Below are 13,804 nucleotides of genomic sequence, written 5' to 3'. Positions count from 1 at the left end.
ACCCCAGTCCTCAAATCCTCAGGACACTTAACTCATCACTGCAGCTCTGCCTTATATGTGCCAGTGCTAATAAGCATGACTCTTAACATTTCCAACTGCAGTGTGCACAGAATGGCATTTTGTGGATTTAATGCAGGAACTGCTGTCTCAAGGCAGGGAAGCACGCTTGATGATGTTCCTTATCATCGGCCCAGGCAGGCACACAGCTTCCTTACGGGTGCCTGCTGCCATTTCTGTTGCACGCGGCTATTTCCAAGGATTGGCCTCCTGAGAGGCAGGTACTTTGCCAAGCACCAGTTAAAGAGGAAAAATAAGTGGTACAACACTGTCAGAGCTGGGGAGATGCACTGTCTTGCTCTAGTGGCAGTTCAAAACCCTGAAATAAGAAGCCAGAGGGTTCTCCATCCTCGAGGCTGGACACAAAAGTAAATCCATCACTCCACTAAATCACAGAACTGTTCAACTAAGACTTAAATCTCTGCTCCTCACTAAACTTTGGGGAGACAGGAAGTTGGGTTTCACCCTTGCCCCAGGGCTGCCTCTCTATCTCCACTCTCAGCGTAGGGTGTTAAGCCCAAGTAGCATTCCCTCCCAAAGGCCAGCAGTCCTGCTCTGCCATGGTACATCAACAGGAGCACTAAATCTACATCAAAGCTGTTAGCCAAGACCAGGTCTTCTATGCCATACTGAGACCTCTGCAGCTCCTCTGCAGCAAAGGCATTGAAACAACTGGAATCTGATGCTTAGGAATAATTGCTTTAGAAAATGGTGTAAATGACTTCAGTATTTTGAAAGGCTTCAGGTGTTGCTGCTCAACTACCATCAGCTATTTGCAAATGTAATGCAATTTGTTTCCATACAGATTTCTTTCAAAGCTGTGTGTAGTATGTGTCCTAAATACATAATTACACACCAGAGTATAATGGCTCGTTTGGGTTTATTTTGTAACCAATATGCATTTCAAAAGCAAGTTCTGAAGGAATATGCAGCAACAAACATGCAGCACACATTCTGGTTTCTTACACTTTCACTCCTAAGATGCTCCCAAGGGCCTACTCCTGACAGAGACACAGACATGAGAAAGTGAGGAGAAGTAAACCCTTTCTTTAAGAATTACCTTGAAGGAGACATAATGACCCTGTTAAGAAAATAGTCCAGTAAAAACATTTTTTGCACTGATGCCTGTGGATTAGATGCCCTAGGAAATTAGTAATAAGATTTTGCATTTTTCTTTCTATGTTTGAAAGTAATCTGTGCTTGTAGCAATTTGGCATAGCTATTCCAAAGATTTTTTCAGTGACCTATGTAAAATCATTTGGCAGTATCCAATTGGGCAGCTCTTCCAGAGCTGTGTATCCACTGCACAAATTACAGAGAAATTTCAGTTCTTTGCCAATACACTCCTTATAGCCTCCCCAAAAGGTTTCTGTTGAAAAGTCCTTCACTGACATGAACAATAATGCATCAATCAACAAATGCAAGCAAAAGGTTTAAACAGTAGTAAGACTGATGTGAATAACCTGGGGTTCATCTTCAAGAGTACTTCAGACAACCACTCTCACTTAAGTTATTAGTAGTTAGAATAAGCTGTCTTATTCACTAGTTAGAGCCAAAAATATTTGGATTTTTTTCCTCTTTTTTAATTCCCTGAGTTGCCTTAAGACAAGGAACTGCTTTTTGACAGGGGTGCATGACCAGCAGTGCTTTTCCTCACATATCCCCAGCAAGCTCCCAGCAGCATGAAGAGCTCTGGTCCATCCTGCTTAATTGAAAGCATTTAAAATTAAGATGCTGAAATCAGGTACCATCTGCATCAAGGACCAGGTGCTTCCAAAGGACAGCTAAGAGCTACATCTCCCATCAGAATCATCTTTCTTTTTCCATCAACTACAGAAGCAATTTAACAGAAAAAGGGTCCCAATTCTGGCAGCTGAGTTAATTGCTCAAAGAAAAAATAAAATCTGCCTGTTTAAAACTAACTGTTAATTATATTTAAGCAGAGGAGCTACTGGGATTAAAAAGTTCCCTGTATTAAAGATGAAAGGGAGAGAAAGACCTTGCTTTCTGCCTTATGGTCATTGTGCATGTATGTCAGTGAGGCAAAGCAAGACTTAGAGATATCATGAGTCTGGAGACAAGTGAGCAGACAAGGCCTGCACATAAACATCCATGAAGTATAGCTATAGCCTTCTCAGTTTGTTTCTGGAAGTGCAAAAAAAGTCTGACATGGAAAGAGAAAACAGTTTTTCAATGAAAAGTAATAATCTCTACTTTATCAAGTGAGACAATCCCTTTTTTCCTACTAGTGTCAATCTGTTTAAAGTAAAAATACAAATATAATTTTTCTTTCTCCTTACTATTTTCATTAATTCAACTAAAATACCAGCAAATTTAAAAATGAAACCATATGGAAGATTACTCACAGAACTTGGATTTTCCCAGGTGATCTGCAGAACCTCTCTGCTGGAGCTCCAGAGCATGGAAGGCTTCATTCATTTGCCTTCTTTCAAGTCACACATTCACTGGGTCCAGATGGGATCTGAATTTTCAACCTTGCACGTTTGAGGTCAAAGGGCTGCAATATTAGCATTCAGATTTTACCACACTTTTTCAGAGCTGAGGAAGAATGAGATTTCCAAATGCATCTGTATTATAACAACTCCATTATATCTCATAGTCTGTTCTTTTCAGATCTAAAAACATTGCAATTCAAGTCAGAGACAGCTGAGCCTAATGAGATGAATCAGTGGAAAAAGACCCTTTGGCCTCAAGACATGAGAGGTGTGCCACACAAGTCAGTCAGCTGAGGGGAAGGTTGATTGCTCATCTAGGTCTTTATGGGTGATCCCTCTATTTTTGTTTCTCAAATTCTTCTACCTCTTCCCCCCAAAGTCAGCTCCCTACAAACTTCTTTAGAAATGGTGTGGCAAAATGCTTCAGACAGCTGCTGGCAAGGAGAAAGAAAGCCAGTATCCCATGCTTTGTATATTTTTTAATCTGCACAAAAGGAAAAGCTCTCTCTTTTTTTTTTTTTTCTTCTGTACTTATCCCTTCTTAAAGCACCCAGACAGCTTAAAGACATAGATGTAGAGTCTGAGTATCCAGAATCTATGTGAAAAACAATATTATCCGAGGATCACTCTGAAAACCTGTATTTCAGCGAGCTTTGTGCCATTTCCTGAATAACAACTTCAGATCTCATGTGCTGTCTTATAATTACGAAAAATATAACTTGGTATAGAATGCACTGTGTCAGCTTTGATTATGCCAGCAGAGAAAGACATGGGATACAGAGAGAGAATAAAGGAAGAATGATGGCTGTCTACTGGCTTATCAATTTACATCTCTCTACAGTAAATCTAAGTCCTTTGTGCTGTCAGTCATGCACTCCTACGGCAGTGATTGCTGGAATATGAAAATCACAGCTTTGAGATCCATTTGTACATTCACATTTGCACAGCCTTTCTGGGTTTATTGCTTCAGTGGCTGCAGCATCCCCCACCAGCATGGGTCCTGCCATTTGGGGCTTGATGTTTGCCCCCACTATGCAGCTTGTGTGCAACAATCTATACCAACACTGTGAATCACCACCTTTTCAGTTCAAATTGTGAGGGAAAACAGGAAAAACCCTCAGGAAACTGTAAAGGTAACAAATGATCATGTGTTAGATGCCTATTTCAGGCCTATAAATTTCATTAATATGTTGTGATTGTGGCTAAAAATAACACACATCCTCATCAAATATTTACTGTGACATAAATAACCACCTAGCCAACATGATGCTTTTGAATACATTAAGAGCAATTTCATATTTTCAGCTGAAATGACACACTGGAAATTAATGAAGACAAGAAGACGTGAACGAAAACCACCTCACTGCTGCCATCACCCCTATAGCAACTGTCAGCGGCAAAGAGCAGCTTCCTGGAAATTTCAGAGCATGGAGTTCGGAAAGCAAAAAATCATGCTTGTTGCAAGCACAACACATGGTTGGTTATGCACACACACACACTCTCTCCAATTTTCTGTGAGCTGAGCAGTAATTTAGGGCCTCACCCTCCTCAGCTCTCTCCCATCAGGACCCACAGCCATGAGAAGATCAGCAATGTTTCATGCTGTTGAAAAATACACATGGTCATAGAAAAGTGTTTTTACAAACCTTTTATGTGTCCTGTGAGGGCAAACACTCCACCATGTAAATTTCCCACAGGGCCACAAGTAACTAGCAAAGAGGAAGAAAATGATCAAAAACTATCCTTGCTCTAAGAACTGCTCTCAGCTATTTACCTACCATGGAGTTAGCATTAAAATTTGTAGCACAATGCTAGTTCTCATCCAAATACTTGAATACTATTTGTATCTAATGGGATAAGAATTGTGATGCAAGAAAAACAAAAGCCACTGGAAAATATGGAAGGATAACAAATTATTGCTGATTTCCTGAACTTACGTAAGTTGATCAGAATCCCTTAGAAAACTCTCCAAGCAATGCTTCTGTCTTAAAATTCTCTGCATTAAAAAAGAGAAAACTGTCATATTCATGCACTCGGCTTTTGAGCTGCATTCTGTAAGGCAAGAATGATTCTTCCAGATCAGCAAATCTGTACAATATGGCAGTGTTTGGTTCCCACACTGAATAAAACATGGTCTGTCCTATCTGATAATTTATTAGACTTGGCATTATTTTCCTACTATAAACATTCCTAATAGCGTTGGACCATTTTCACCATGAAGTAACAAGAAGAACATGAAATCACTCCTTGTCTTTAAAGTAAACACATACATTGTATTTTGGGGTTTTTCCTTGTGTTGAGGCTGAAGTATCTTAATGTTTGGCACTCCTTAGGGCAACTACCACAGAAGGTTTTTTCTTTCTTGACATCCTATAAAATCCCAAAATTCCTGTGTCTGGGAAGAAGGGGTATTACAACCAAATAAAAGACAAAGATAAAGAAAGCTGATAACATTTTCACAGTTTACCCTTCATTTTATCTGGAAAAGATACTTGAGTCCTGCAACTTGATTTGAACCAGTAAGGGGAACAGCATTTGTTATTGGAAATAAATAACCCTAAACAATATTTGCTCTTTTTGCAGCTCTTTGGACATCTGCATTACCTCCACTCAAAGCCAGTCTCCCTTAAAGCAAGACAATCACCCCCTGCACCATCACAAAGAGCAATACTGGGGTTAAACCTAGGGCTCACTGGAGTCAGCAGCCTGTTAATGATGATGGCTGGCTGAGGATCTTCAGGAAGCAATAAAAGAGAAAAGAAAGGCCACAGTGAGCTACAGTTAGGGCCTTGCATTTCTCTTTCATGGTTGTGTAGCATTTGAATGAGATTTAATTTTTATTTTAAGCTGCTGCCTGCTAAAAGTGTCCTGGTGAGTCAAAGGTAGAACCCAGAATATAGTACAGTGAATTTCTGGTCTTGAGTTTTGACTACCAGGTTTTGACAATCTTGCCAAAACCATGAAGATGTATCTGTGCCCATAACACAAGCAAGTCCATTAGAACGCTCCTCTGTGTTTCTCCTACTCCATGTTCTTTCACCTCTCGGACATGTTTTTGCATAAGAAGTACTAGAATGACAGCCCCAGCAGCAGCCTATCACATCCAGTAATAAAGGATTAATTACCTCCGTCATCAGCACTCTATTATTATTTGTAGCACCAAATGCCTGCACTATTTTTGTGAGCTACAAATGCCTGGGAACACCGAAAAGAAGACACTGCATTAATTCAACAAGTCTGCTAGCCTGCACCTGCATTTAATTAGTTACTCTCACATCAGACCTACAGTGCCAGGAGCTGCAAGTGAGAGCACTGCTGACTGCTGGCCTGGCTGGGCTGCCAGTGTAATTAATTGCATTCTTACTGTGGCTCTCCCCTCTGTGCAAACAAAAGTTAATAATTTACTGGGAAGGTCTGAGTTGACGCTTCTCCGCCGTTTGAGCCAGTGTGTAGAACATTTCAATAAAAGCATCCCCCCCATTCACGTTTACTGCTTGCTTCCCAAAATGACGTGCTAACGATGTTTATGCTGCTGGAGACCTATGTGGAGGCAGGGGTTAAGAAGGTATAAAAAGAAAAGAAAAAAAGGAAGTGAAAATCTGAACTAGAGAAGTGCTGACTAGAAAGCACCACACAGCATTTGTCCCAAACCAAAGGCTTCTCTGAGCAAAGGTTTGGCAAAAAACGATGGCTAATAACCTGGTTGTGTTGTCTTTCCTCTTGCATTCAACTTTAGTGTTCATGTAAGCTTCAAGCTATTCATACACAGCAATGGTTGTATCCTCAAAGCACACTTTCAGAAAGGGGTAAGCATCATTGTTGCTATTAAATGCATGACAAGGAGACTAGCAAAAGAAACTTCTCCGAAGTTTCCACAGAAACCAGCAGAAAAGCAAGGTGCACTGCACCTTTGCATGGCTGTTTTTTTTCATCACAAGAATATTCCTCTTTGCTGGGAGCTCAGGTGACCACAACACCAGAATACTGTCAAGAAGCCACTGCAGAAACAGAGGCTTAGGCTTGGAGATGACACCCTCAAACCAAGCAGCACCTGTGGATCATGCCTGAACAGAGAGAACAGGGTTCAGGTCTGAACAGGAGCCTTGCACTTTCTTCATTGCAAAGGAGCAGGTTGGCTATTGCTCACAGATTTGTCTTCTGCTCCTTCATCCAAAGACAGCCAGCACCATTTCCAAGTGGCATAATGGGGCTTGAGCAAGGAGAAGAGGGAGAGGGATGGCAGACCTAGTCTGGGTACAAGCAGATAATTCTTTTCTCTGCTTGCTGGAATAATCTTTGGGGGTGATGTGGACTTTTTCCATATGATTAGACTGCAAATGGACTGTTTTGCAAAGGGGACAAAAACCTTGGAAGTTTTTGAAACACACTATTTAGAAATTATGGGCTTTCTCCTAATTTTTTTATTTTATTTTTGAGAGCAGCCTGGTACATCTCTTTTTAAATTAATGGCATATACTTGATCAAAAATGCTAAAATGCTGGTTCCAGCAAATTACACAGATAATTAGGTCTAATTTCAATAATGCTCTGAAACACTACTAATAAATCTTTGGGCTCATACAGTCCTTGAATATATACAAGCTACTTCACGAGCACCAAATTCCACCCTTTCAGCTCCTTTTCTGTCAAGCTTTGGCAAACCCAAGCTAAATTCTGCTGTCAGTTATATCCTGTAAGTCTGGAGCAATTGCTTGTCCTCAGTGGCATAACTCAAGATTACAGCTGTGTAAATGAGCACAGAATGTAGCTTGAGATGTTGTAAATTTGACCTTCAGCTTGCTTCCATGAAAGGGGGAAACCCAGGAACTTGTTTACCCATTCACTAAGCTTCTTGAAAAACTACCCTGCATAAATATTATGATTTCAGTCATAGACATAGCAGATTTAAAATGAAGTTAAACCTGCCTAGTATCTAGGTCTACCGGGAGGGGGAAAGATTACAAGTATAATATTTATGAGCTACCACAAGCAATGCTTGCTTTTAAACACTGACATGTGCTTTGGCCTCCTACCATGGCACATCAAGGCCTTCAGCTTATTCTAGGTCAGTGCTTGACCTCAGGTTACTGCAGCAGTTCTTCACCAGCAGCGCTTGCCTGTTGGTCACCCAACCTCCATGGATGCTGATCACCAGCCCCCCAACCCACTTAGCTGGGTCTCTTGGTTTTGGGCAGGGGAGGGGGAGTCACAGAATTTGTGCCTCACAGACCACACCTGGAGGGTGTGAGACTGCTATGGACCATTGTTCCTGCTGAGCTATTAGCTCCCTGCTCCCCTGAAAAACTGACCCAAGGCATTTGTGGCCATGTTTTACATGGGGATGGATGTGTTCAGTTCTAGTGCCCCACAGGGGTTTGCGCTGGCTCAGTGACACTTCTGCCTGTGCTTTCAAAATACCCATAAGCAGACAAGAACCAGGGAAGTGAAATAGTGAAATCACCCTTTTTGCCCTGACACCTCATGACTAGCAGGCCCAGCAAATAAGAGAAGCACACACTTTCCCGAACTCCTTTAGCCACCATTTCTCTGAATGGTATGTTATAGATGACTTGTCAGGTAGAGGATATGGTAATATACCTACTAAATAGAGTTAGAAGAATGAATATCACAAAAAACAAGCCTCTAAACAAAACATCAAAAAGACAAGGGAAAATAATAATTGAAGTGTGCTTTGTTCATGGAAGCACAAGTTAATTAATTAATTAATAATTTTTCTAAACAACTGGTTTTGGAGAAAACATCATTTGCCGAGGCGCAGTACAATCCTTGCAGGGTTGCCATTTGCAGTTATGAAAGCATATCTCTGGTATTAGTAATATACATGTCTGAAGGGTTAGCTAGTTTCAAGCTGGAAAAAAAAAGGAAAATGCTGCATGGTAAGTACTCCTGTACATGTTGATTTTGATCATCACATTAGCTCTTTGCTCTGATATGTCCACATAACATTCAGAAATCTCTATCGGGCCCCTAAGTATAACAAATTGCTGGCCTATACATTTCAGAATTTTAGCTGTCCAAAGACTAAAATGATGGCTTTGTACTACAGCACGCAGCTGGACAAAGCTGGACAAAGATGCATATATCAGTGGCAGCAGAGATATTTATCTACAGATGAAAAGCTTGCAGAGGATGTCAGCATTTTATTTGCTTCTAGACTGCATTATCAATCTTTGGCATTACCCAAACTTAAAGTCATTATGCAAAATACTTTCAAACAAGCAGCATCTCTTGTCTTCATTTCTAACTTTCTTAAAGCATAATTTGATGCATTACCATAAATGAATGAAAGAGCCACAAAATCTCATCAAAATGAGAATGGAGAGTGGATCTGAGTCTGATGACCTGTAATTTGCCTGTTATTGGGGGGCTGCTTTTAAAAACTGGACCAAACTCACTTTTTGCTGATTGCTAATTTAACCACTTCAAATATTTTAATATATAATTTCCATTTTTCATTCTATATTAAGGAGTGAATGCACTTTCCATTTTAATTCCCAGACTGAAAAATCAATGGAACAGTGTTTGAAGAAGCCATTTTAGAAACATGTCAGTTCAGGCACGTACCTGGAGACAGCAGAAGTTGAAATATTCTTGACTAGCACCATCAACAGACTACTAGGACACTCCAGCAGGTCAGCTATGGACCTGTATTAATGATAAGAAATAGGAGGGAATTTCTCTTTACTCAAGAGTGAGCATAGTTTCTATGATAAAACCTTCCAAGTACATGGTTTGTTCTGGGAACAGTGGGATCCGAAATTTCTTTTACAAAGAGGGATTTTTTTCTGTGGAATTGGAACAAAATTATCCACAGGTATTTAGACTAAAAAAATCAATAATAGAATAACCTACATTAAATTTATTCTTTCTCCCTCTGCTGAATTCCATTATCTTATCACTTCTTCAGGGTTTGTCCTGAGCAAAACATCACTGTAAACTGATGTGTTTGGTGTGGAATAATAAATTTAATCCAAGATCTTTTGACTTACAGGTCATTTAATACAGTACCTGTGGGCAAGGTGAGCCCCCATTGTGTTCCCACTGATGTCAATGAGTATTTGCTGCCCATGAGTTCAGAAATGAGCATCAACTCTGGCTGTGAAAAATCACTCCTAATCTAAATGTGTCACACACTGCCACTGTCTGTACCTGATTTTCTGGGTGCCCATCTTCAGGCTCCCAGAGATTAATTTGCGAGGTAGGTAGGTGCTATTGGAAACAGGGAAGATGATCTCTGTTTCATGTGCAGAGACTCTTCCTGTTTACATGCAGTTGTGCCCTACACTCACAGCCCTTGTGAAGGGCTCTTCACTGCTTCCCATCCTAAATGCAGGCAAGTAAATGCAGGTGCAAAGGGGAGAGCTTATCTGGTTATGGCCTTGTATCTGCAGAAGAGTGGCAATACTCCAGAGAAGCAGAGAATACAGAAAAAAGGAAAGAAGAACTGGGAATTTATGCCCAGGACAAAAAAAAAAAAAAAAAAAAAAAAAAAAAAAAAAAAAAAAAAAAGGCACCAAAACACAAAACAAACAAAACAGCCATTTTTTCATTTTGCATTGTGCTGGCAGAAAACTGGGTGCAAACAATGTCATTTGGTTCTGGCTCTGTTCAGGATTTGTATCAAAACAAACACAAAACAAAACAAGCCCCAAAAAAAACACTTCTATAATTTCAGTAAAACCTAACCATGACCTCTTGTGTCTGGCTAACTTATCAGGTGGAAAATATTAACATCATGGTGCTCCAAGCAATTTCAACAAAAGCAAGGTCTTTGAGTTCCATACAGGGACCTGCCCAGTTAGCTGACCCCTTTTTTTATTTTTTTTCTCTCTACAACTATTATTATAGGAAATAAAAAGAATAAGAATACTTCAGTGCACCCAGTCAGCTGTGAATAGACAAAGGATGAAGATGCTCTGCTGAGAGTGCCACAGGGAAAAAATGACTGATCCTCTGCCGAGTCTAAGGAACCCAAAACCCCCCACTGAACAGTGAGAGTGAAAAATAAAGAGATAAAATAAACCAAAGCCAACCACAAAGGATGATTTTTAGTCAGAAAACAGCATCCATCCATAACACAATGTTTCACCTCACAGTTCTGATATGTTTCCATAGATTTTTGTCTCCGTTACATAATTTGACATTCCTTAAATATATGCATATATATTAGTTCTAAAAGACTGTACAGTTTCCCTTGCTAGCTTTATTGTGTCAGATTTTCCCATGTGTAGAAGGTCTTTCTCTGTTGCTGTGAGATAGACTTCGGCAAATAAAAATCTATCCCTGCCTGACTGCGCAGGAAAACACTGACCCTGAGTAACAACCACATGCAAACAATGTGGACAGCCCGATTTCTCTCCTTTAACCAGTTTTGCTCTTGAAATATGAGAAGCAGGTCAACATTTTTGCAAGAAAACTTTGAACACTAAGGTCTTCACTGGAGTCACTTGTAATTGTTAAACACAGGAAGAGCCTCTGGCACGTAGATGGCCACTAAAATGAGGACTCTGCAAACACTTAGGTGAGTGTTTAAGTATAAGAGTATTGCATAGAACCCTGTCCCCAAGGATATCCATGGCATTTGTAATGTCAAAATTAATGGGGAAAAGATTTTGTTTGATGGGTTTAACTTATAATTTAGTGTAAAGAGCCAGAGCTCAAATTGTTCTTTGCTAATCAGAAATGAGTAATACTGAGTTTGAAGTAGCACTAGATAACCAAATTACACATGCAAATATAAACATTATGATGGACTGCAGCAGTGTAAGTGAAAAATATTCACCTTCCAAAGGAAAAGAAAGAGTTTTTAAATTAACCTTTAATTTAATCTATCCCGTTAGAATATTAGCTTAAGAGAAAAAGTTATTACCCCTATGAAGATATACCCATAATGGAGACTTCTCAGGTATCTCTCATAAAAACATTCAAAATAGATGTGAACACACTCTAGTTTTTCCATAAATATAAATATTTCTGGTCAATATTGTCCCTTGCTTTATCTCTGTCAGTTGGTATCACCTCAGACCAATAAATCTATGCAGGAATCCATAACTATTTACTACTCTTATTGGATTAGCAATGATTACAAGTGACTGCTCCATAGATGGACTTGATGGAGTCCAAATTCTTCCCTCATGGCATGTATGCCTCCCACCATTGCAGAATCCCTCAAGAGACATTTTCCTGCTTGCAGGCAGTATGGGGGTTTCTTTGTAAACCAGGAAAGCACAAGATTTGCCCTAGCTCTCAGGTCAAAGTAACCGCCAAGCATTTGTTAACAATGAGTTGTCCCATTTTTAGAAGGTCCATCTTATATCCTACTTTGCCTCTCTACATAAATCTACCTGGATGACAGGCAGTAATCACATATACTAATCATACAGACCAGAGGCTAGGATAATTCAGCACAGCTTCTTCAGAATGCCCCCAGGAGAGACAGAAGGATTGTCGTGCTCATTTCCCAAATGGGAAACAGTCAGAATGTACCAATACCACAGAGGTCTTTTACTGTAAGTGTGATGAATGGCAACCGCAGCCAAAGAAGCAGCGTCATATGAAGAAAATACTTTGCTAAAAGGGAAAGCACTAATTTAACCCTGGGACTGCACTAATCAGACACGGTCCTGCAAAGCAGACAGTGCAAGCACAGGGAAGCAGAGGGTAATACAAAGGAATTCACTTCCCAAAGAAGACAATATTGGCAGTGGTGGGCTCAAGGCCAAAACAGACATGTTGATTTTTCATCTGCCCACAGGTTTATTTTGTTGTAGGAGATGAGAGCCTTAGAAACCTTGGGCTATTTTCCATTGCAGGAAGCCCCTGGTGATGATGAGAATGCACAAACTGCCCATTGTTTCCCTGGGACTGAATTGCACCAGGTGTGCATTAGCCTGCTGCCACAAGGACCTTTTGAACCAAGACAGAGTATCTGAGAGGAAGGAGCAGGCTAGAAAGACGAAAGCAAGAACAATTTCGTGTGAATGTGGAGAAGGACCAAAAAAAGGAACAAAATCCACTTGACACAAACTACAGTGCCCCTAAGTGAAAGGCTACCCCTACCCCAGGAGGATAGAAAAGTAGCCATGACAACACGCAACAGTCAGATTCACAAATGTCTCTTCAATTGCTCATAAGCAAGGAATGTTCAAGGGAATCCCAGGAAAATTCACCCTGTGCTACTGGCAAAAAATAATTTTTTTTTTTTGTTGCAAAGGAGTAACCTCAAAAGGAAAAAGAGAGTGGGAAGCCACAATGGTAACCGAGCCCAAATAGCAATTGCATTGTAATGTCTGGGATTCCTGCCTCTGTGCAAGTAACAATGTGTTTGGTGATCCTGAAGCTGTCCTCTAAATACGCTCTAGCAGTAATGCATTTGCACTGTTAAAGTTTGTGCTGAAGATAGTTAATTCACATAGATGGAAAAAGTCAGATGGATGGATTGACTTTGGAAATTGGCCTGGAAATTATTCTTAGTCTTCACAAGAAAAGCACTGTTCATTTTGTGTAGCAAAGCCTGAGAAGTGAGCATGAGAAACCCAGGGATGTTATGGGGACTTGTTTGGGAGTTCTGTTCTCTTAAAACCACCTCAAGATTCAAATTCAGTAATTTCTCCCTTTGCTACAAACATTCCCCAGGCCCCATAGGGACATGAAATCGGATCTAGTACTTTTCCCAAAATGTTGCTGAATGGACTGAGAAGTCAGGAGAGTTTGGAGAACAAGCTCCGTATAAAATCTTCACAGATTGAAGGCCTGGTCTTGTGCCTTCCATTTGGAAGTGGCTCTCCTGCCTAAGACTTTCAATGAAGGATAAATACAGCAAGGAGAACTTGCCCGTGCAACCAGCAAAACCTGTTCTCTTCTCTCCACAGGATGAAGTGTATCTGGATGCAATCCTTTGTCCCCAGTAACAGTGGCCAGTTTGTCATCTGAAAGGTGGGAAGTAGCTATCACCTAGACTGCTGTTACTGCAGATATCCTGACATGGATATTGGATGTTGCCACGAGTATGAAAGACACTGATGAGCAATGATCCCTCTCACCTTTCAATCCTTGTGCTAGCTTATTCTGTTGAATAAAATGCTCCTTTTGACTCAAGCCTGGACTGAGTCACTAAGTATCTTCACTACAGCTGAGCCCATGTAGATGCTGCTTTTAAATTCTTTTTAAGCCCATTTAAAGACCTCAGGCCTGAACTTTGTGGGCACTATGTTTATAATTGGTGTTTTAAGTGCTGTACTCCGTGCCCTGGTGGCCACCTGCTTTCCAGCA

The 13,804-nt window shown here is 40.4% G+C and overlaps 1 long non-coding RNA gene across 1 annotated transcript in view; it reads right to left on the bottom strand.

Annotated features, from left to right (window-relative positions):
- LOC144246000 (uncharacterized) overlaps window positions 1–9,146 on the bottom strand; it is a 101,587-nt gene extending 92,441 nt beyond the window's left edge. Inside the window, exon 1 of the long non-coding RNA XR_013339595.1 lies at window positions 9,098–9,146. This is a non-coding gene — a long non-coding RNA (uncharacterized LOC144246000). The remainder of the gene's footprint in view (window positions 1–9,097) is intronic.
- Between the last annotated feature and the right edge of the window lie 4,658 nt (window positions 9,147–13,804).

The sequence above is a fragment of the Lonchura striata genome, chromosome 3 (assembly GCF_046129695.1).
Source record: "Lonchura striata isolate bLonStr1 chromosome 3, bLonStr1.mat, whole genome shotgun sequence".
Classification (NCBI taxonomy): Eukaryota; Metazoa; Chordata; class Aves; order Passeriformes; family Estrildidae; genus Lonchura; species Lonchura striata.
This window is presented reverse-complemented; position numbering and strand designations above follow the sequence as displayed.